This window comes from Acanthisitta chloris, unplaced genomic scaffold, assembly GCF_000695815.1.
Source record: "Acanthisitta chloris isolate BGI_N310 unplaced genomic scaffold, ASM69581v1 scaffold727, whole genome shotgun sequence".
Taxonomy (NCBI): Eukaryota; Metazoa; Chordata; class Aves; order Passeriformes; family Acanthisittidae; genus Acanthisitta; species Acanthisitta chloris.
Window position 1 is genome coordinate 285,277 of NW_008680737.1, and position 7,297 is coordinate 292,573.

A 7,297-nucleotide genomic window follows, 5' to 3' on the forward strand; every position below is an offset into this window, starting at 1 on the left:
TGGGCTATTTTTAGCAGGTCAACAAATAAAAGCACAGACCATTGCATATTAGGAAAGTTTATCAAAGGTGCTGTATATGGTTACATCCTAAGGCTAATCCAAGAAATACACTCTGAAATCACCAGCATTTCATACAGAAAGTAGAACAGATGCCCAAGTTTCAAAAGGTTGTCCAAATATGTCAGAGGAGAAAGCCAGGACAGAGAAAGGCTCAGAGCAACACAAGGCAGCAAAGATGATTCTCCTCTTTCAAAATTGCTTTCCACATTTGCACTTCTACAAAAGTTTCACTTTTGGTTCTGAAATACAAAAAACAGTCTTTTCAAAAAAGACCACATAAATGGACCTACTTCTAACATTAGTTACAATTTTTAAAAAAACCAAAACAACCTGGTATTTTTGTTTAAGGTCTGGGCCATTTTTTATGCCCTTTTCTTTCTTTTCTGGAACTGGCACTAGCTGTCAAACCTTTACTTGCCACAGACATGGTGAAAATTGCATTAACTGGTTCAGAGTGGAAAAGACCTTACATTTTCATTAGCCTTTAGAGGCCTTTTGGTTGGTTAGCTTTTTTGTCCCGTTCCCCCCCCCCTCCCCCCCCACTTTCTCTCTTCTCTTGAGTAGTTCACAACCACGACACCAAATATTCTATCTTTTGGTCTCCAATGAAAGTTCTAATTTGTTCAAATATTCTGTCTTTTTTTTTCAGAAAGGGAAGGTTAAGCACAACAAGAAAAATGTATGCACATCTGTAGGACAAGAGATTATAGACCTACATAAAGCATAGCTCAGGATTAAACCCCACATCTAGACCTGAATTTTGTGAGTTTGGTGAGCAGAAGAGATGTCAGCACATGTGTGAAGAGGGACAGTGGGAGGTGGGGTGAAAAGGTTGATAGGAGGAATGTACTTGAACCACAGGGGGTAGAGTTTCAACAGATGAGTACCCTGGTGCCAGAAGGGAGAGAAAAAAAAAAGAAACCCTGGGAGAAGAGCAACAACAACAACAAAAAAAGACAAACTCCAATACTACAACATTTTAAAAGCCTAGTGACCAAAGGGTATACCAGATATCTTTTCCAGAATGGAAAGACCAGTACTTATGTTTAGGAACTTTTTTTCAGTTGGTTTGGCTCAGTGTTACTGAATAGGTTTGTCCAAAAGTCCATGGGCTGAGCCAATACTTATCAGGTTTCAATTTCCAGCTGAAACCACAACCGTTGCTATGAAAACTAATGTCAATTGTATTCTATAAAGCAAAGAAATGGAAAAGATTGTGCTGGTATGTAACAAATACATACATTGGCATTAAGAGTAAAAATTGTATTATACCAACCTGTGTCTTAGATATTTTTCTCCTCTTATTATTAGAGAAGAAATGTGCAAATCAAATTTCCTGTCTAGCCAGAGGGTATTATATTAATACCTACAAATTCCTCATTGCCCTACCTCAATAGATTATCACCTCTCCTAAAATCTGAGGCAGCAATTTGAAGTAACCCCTGTTATGGTCACACCACCAAGACTCAACAAAGTATACAGCAGATTGCCAGTCTAGCCAGAAAAAAGAGCCTGAACTGCTCACATGAGGTGCCTTTGCCAAAAGTCACGTATCCCTCATACTTCTGCTGGACTATAGGATAAATGTATGTTGGCTGAAGAGAAAGAAAAGTAAGCAAGTAAGTTTTTCACTTGACCTACAGATTCAAGCACCAGCATTCAGGCAAGTGCTGAGAATATATGAATAGTTAGCTAAAACAGTTCTATATCTACAGAAGAAAGCGTTCAAACATCCACATTTTGTAGGAGTTTATTGAAATATTTGGTTTGCTAAACTCTATCACTCCAAAACTGAGCAAAAATTGTTTTAACTACATTAAGAAAAAATAAAAATAATTCTCCTGTTTTCCCAACATTTGTGCACCTCCTATTACTACATAAAGGATCAAGTCACCATCAGAAAAAACAGGGATGGGCTTCAAGTCAGCAAAAAAAATACACAAAGTACACTCTTTACTTACAGCATGTGCATGGTCACAGGAAAAGACAACTACATGCTTCATATTACAGAAGTTTCCAACAGACTAAATCAGGAGCCCTGGCTCTTCCCATCCTTACTATTAGGCTGACAATGAGCTAGAAGAAAACCACCCATGAATAGCACCAGCCACCTAGTCTCAGAAACTGTACATAAAAAACTCAAGTGAAGGAGGAAGGTTGACATGCTGACAGCGTTATTTGAACCTGTTGTCAAACCCTGCACATCTCTCCTCTTGTCTACCTCCAAAATCTTGGATGTATTTGATACGGGCTGTCAGTTTCATACATTTTCATTAAGGAAAATAAAGTCCACATGGAGCATTTTGTCCATGTTCATGTACATTGTCTAATTAGCAAAAAGCTCTGGGAAATTAGATCATCTTCAAGCAAGCATCTTCTGCTGTATAAAAGAATGGGAGTTTAAAGCCATCACATCTCCAGAATCTGAAGTTCTCTTAGAAGCAGTGACCCATCCTCCCTTTGAGCCAGGCAGGACACAAGCTCAACAAGAAAAAAAGCAAGGTTATCACATATGCATTCATGCACCTGATAAAAAAATTATACAGTCCCTGATGACACAATATTTCAGAGACAGTTTTACACTTCATATGCCACCCACGAATTAGGACTGTACAATAAACACTTTGAGCTAAAAATTTTGAAGAACATAGGAGGTAATATAGGCTTCAACCCATACCATAACCTTTCTTGGAAATCATACATAAATTTATTTAATTGAGTAATAAGCTAAGGGATGCCCAGGAAAGAATTAAGAACTAGGCAAAGTCCTTGAAACCCACAAGAGATGGGATAAATAAATATGTCAAAAGACCAACAAATAAGGTACCAATGCAGAAGTGGCAAACATTAAAGAATTTACAAGGACAGTTTAACTCTGAGAAATAAAAACCAGAAGCAAAGCAGAAGCAAAAGAGAAAATATACAGAGCTAAGACACAGTTATTATTTTGTAAGAGACCTGTTTGGGAATAATTTATTTTCGTAGTCCTTCCCCCACCACACCCCACCTCTTTACCGAAGATGATGTTTCACAAACACTTTACACCAACTTATCTCAATCTGAGTAGGGAAATCTTTGCCCTCAGCATTGATGGGTAGGCTCCCACTCTCTCCCTTGCACTAGTGCTAGCTCCTGGGGAGTTCTGCAGTGCCAACTGACTGTAAATGGAACACAGCAAAAGCACCAGGACTTGTGTCCTCAAAAGCAGTAAGAATAGGTCGCTTATCATATTTGCCTAACATCTACAGGTAATAAAAGAACTCCAAAGGCTTCTCACTAGAAACGCACCAAAATGAGTTCATTTGTACATAAACTAAAACACTTTTCTAAGGGGATCCCTACCAGCAGTGCCAGTAGGTCTTCCTCACAGTGTGATTTACGGCCAAACAGAAAAATGCCTTGCCCATCACTTCCACTAACTTCTCACAACTAACTTCACTTTCCTAGCAGCCATTGAATTTTAGCCTAGTAGAGACAAATCAAATATTCAAAATGGAAACCTGCCATTAGGAAAAAAATATCAATGCACTTCCAAGGGTTTGCAAACAAGCACCACATGAATCACTGTTCATCTTGCTCTTAAGCACAAGCATGCACTTTACAAACCAATCCGCTCAATGGATTGAGAAATCAGTACCTCACTGATGGGTACCACACGTGGCACCAGCCACTTAGTGTCTGCCCATAACACAGAACTCTTCCTATGTTAGATTTGAAAAGGAGAAGAGGAAAGATGCTAGTTATCCCCCGGGGCATAGACTTCTCATTAATATTCTTCTTAAATGTTAACAGTGATCAGAAAACAGAGGAAACCAGTAGAAAGGTTGTGACATTATCCTTCAATCTCTCTTTTGTGCCTTGCAACATTTGCAATATTGAAATATCACACCACAAAACCTAATTCTTGCAAATAGCTGGATGCAAAAATGCTGACTGAAAGACAACTCTGCAATTCTGTCATTATTCTCCCATTCATCTCTCTAACACCACATGCATGCAGTCTATTTTATGTTAACTTTCACATATATATTATCACCTCTTACTATCAGTACTATCAAATGCCTGCCAACATCCTGACTTCTGCCAATAGCTCTAGATTTCTCTTTCTCTCCTTTTCCAGTGTTATATTTGGAGAGAGGGAGAAAAAGAAAAGGAAAAAATAATGATGACTTACTCAAGTAGAAGGAAAATTATCCAAAATCCTTTAAACAGTTGCTCTGTTAAATTGACACAAGTTTAACAACGTGTACTTGGCACGTTCCTCTTGCCACGAATACAAAAAACTTTTTCAAAAAAACTCACTCAAAGCAGTGAAATCTTTTAAAGATACAACACATACCTTACTGAACGGTGGTTTGATAGCTGTTGCAAAGCCATTTGTAATCACAAGTGTAGTCAAACCACAAAGACTTGGTAACCATAAAACCTTTTTTGTGGAAATCTGCTTTTTAATCGAATAATGACTGAACCAGGAGGCAAACCTGACCAACTCATTCTCCCTCAAGTTGTACTCTCCAGGCAGTGCAAGGACAGAGCAGAGGAGAAAATCTACTAGACCCAGGCTTAACTGTGCAGAGAAAGAGACCAAAAGAAACAACAGTACTCTTCCTTGATCCAAGGGTGTATGAAGTTTTCTAGCCTCCAGGGTTCCCAAAATGCCATCACCTTCTACAAATGTGGGGGTTTTTTAATACAAGGACATAACTGCACAGTCACAGCACAGCATGACAAAGAGAGCTCCTAAACTTTCAAGAGATCATTTATTTCAAGGAAACTGAATATCAAGTAATAGCAAAGTCTGAGCTCAAGAAGAAAACTGTACTTGATGGCCTCAACTAATTCCCAAACAAATCCTTATGTGAGAATTACAAATTAGAAACGTTGTGGTTGGCAATATATCAAAACATGATGCTTGCCATTGGAACAGGAGGACACTGCACATTAGTGTGCAGGTGCACTGGCAGAGACATGAGGAAACCTTTTCCTAGTTATAGTTAAATCTACAGACATTAGGCATTCACTCCACCACACACTGAACCCATCTAGACTAACAAAAGATAAAAGCCACACGTCTTATGTGTGAACATGGGAGCTCTGCTCCCTGTGTATCAACATGGAAAACATGAGATCATATTCCAATATCACATTGTAGTCTGGGCACTGAGAACCTACGTCTATGAGTCCAAACCCTAAAATCAAAGGGACTTCTACTAGGTAGAAAAAACAAAGAGCGGAAGGAAGGGTGGAGCACCACATTACTCTTGATCTGCAATTCGCTGCTTAACAGCATTGCTGTCCGGAAGTACAATGCACACAGCACTGTTTCAGCAACAGTTACACCTTTAGTATCATTGTAGGCTTTGTTTTGTGAACACTAGGGTGAAGGGACATTAAAGAAAACACTTTGTAGGAGAATGTATACAATTTGTTGCACCTGAACAGCAAAGATACAGAAGTACTTGCTTTTAAGAACACACATGATCAGGTTATATAATGACAAGTGTGGAACTGCAGATACTTTCAGTGGCCACTTAAGACTGCTACAGAGTAAGTAGGTACGTGTTTTTCTCTTCTCATCAAAATCCATCTGAACTGTACACGTATTAAGTTTTTCCTGGCATATGGAGAATATAAGCAAAAGAATCAAAATGATAGGTATACAAAACAGTTCTCTGCCCCCCACCATCATTCCTTTCAAAAAAAATCCTCTGACAAGGATACTCACAGCAAAGTTGCAAACTACAGAGAAGACAAGTGTATTGTACTGCATAGTGAGTTTCAAAGAGATTACAAAGAGAGAGAACAGAAAGTCAGATACCCCTATGCAACCCTTCCAGTAGGAATAAAACTGTGAATCTGGTATGCCTCTAGACTGGTTAATTCACACACTTAGATCCACAGACTGCACTGACAGTATCTTTCTCTAACACCCATTTCACATCATGTTCCTGCTTTAGTCACATTAATCTTTATTTTCTCTGACTGTTGAGTTTTTAAAAGTTGCTGAAGTACTTTTAACAGCTTTATATGTGCGTTAATGGATATTTTCTTAGTAGTACACAAGAGGGACTTTTATCAGCAAGCTGTCACTTATGCTGCTCCTCCTCCTTATCTAGTTACTGGTCACCAGATTAGAGCCCTACCACCTACTTATATAGCTAAATAAAAGCAAATAACAGAAAAAAAGTTAAAAAGGAGGAGAAGGAAAGTAAGCCTTCAAAGAAAGCAAACATGCAGCTTAAACGAAGCACTTTATGTAAATTACAATGTATTTTTCTTTACTGTGTAATATTCTGCCTAAGTCACTCAATCAAGTAGGAATGACATGGAAAGAATGGGACTAATGTGAACAATGAATGATCCATAAACGTCTACAAGATTACATAACTGGCATGCATGTGTGTGTGCATTTGGGGGAAAGGAGGAGAAATAGACAAGGGGAAAGAGGAGGAAACAATGTCCTCAGTCACAGATACAGGACTCTGAACAGCTCTCACTCAATTTCTCCCTCTTCCCAAAAGACAAATATTTTAACCAAGGCCAATCAGGCAGCTGAGGGACTAAAGCAAAAGAAAACCTATTTGCTTATGAATGTACTTCAAAACATCCCTTGCTGAAATTGCACCGTAATTGCTGGATCACGAAACACAGCTCATAGGCAACCATGTTTATACTAAAGCAATTAACACACGGTACATTTCCTGCACTGTTATTATCATTGGCTCTCTCGATGTGTTTGTTACACATATTGAGCCTTGGCAGGTTAAGAGATATTCTTATAAAGTTAACAACAAAACGTTGCTAACTTGAAATGTACTCACTGTTATTTTTCAGGAACTCCTATATTTACTTTATACCATTCTCGGGGGAGGGCTGGACTGTTGTATTAGTTCTGCAAGGAAAAGATATTCAAAATAAACTTTGCAAAGGCTTTGAGCCAAAAAAACTTTACAAACGTAACTTTCTGGACCCGCTACCCACTAGCTTTACAAGGCTGCGCACCGTGGCTTTGCATAATCACCACCCACATCTCAGAACTATCATTCCATGTGAAATTCATCAGCGGCTTGAACACTTGTATGAACATAAACTTAGGAAAAGGAGCACACGCAACCCTTCTCCCTCCCCCGCCGCCAAACGCTCCCGAGGGCCGGGTGGCGGGGGAGGCATGCCCTGGGAGGCGGCGGCTGGGTACCACAGCCGAGCCCGCCGGGATGCACTTGCTTCAAAGTTGAGG

The 7,297-nt window shown here is 39.2% G+C and overlaps 1 protein-coding gene across 1 annotated transcript in view; it reads right to left on the bottom strand.

Moving 5' to 3' along the window:
- ELMO1 (engulfment and cell motility 1) overlaps window positions 1-6,952 on the bottom strand; it is a gene marked incomplete at its 3' end in the record, with an annotated part of 290,561 nt that extends 283,609 nt beyond the window's left edge. The window contains exon 1 of the mRNA XM_009077801.1: window positions 6,882-6,952. The remainder of the gene's footprint in view (window positions 1-6,881) is intronic.
- Between the last annotated feature and the right edge of the window lie 345 nt (window positions 6,953-7,297).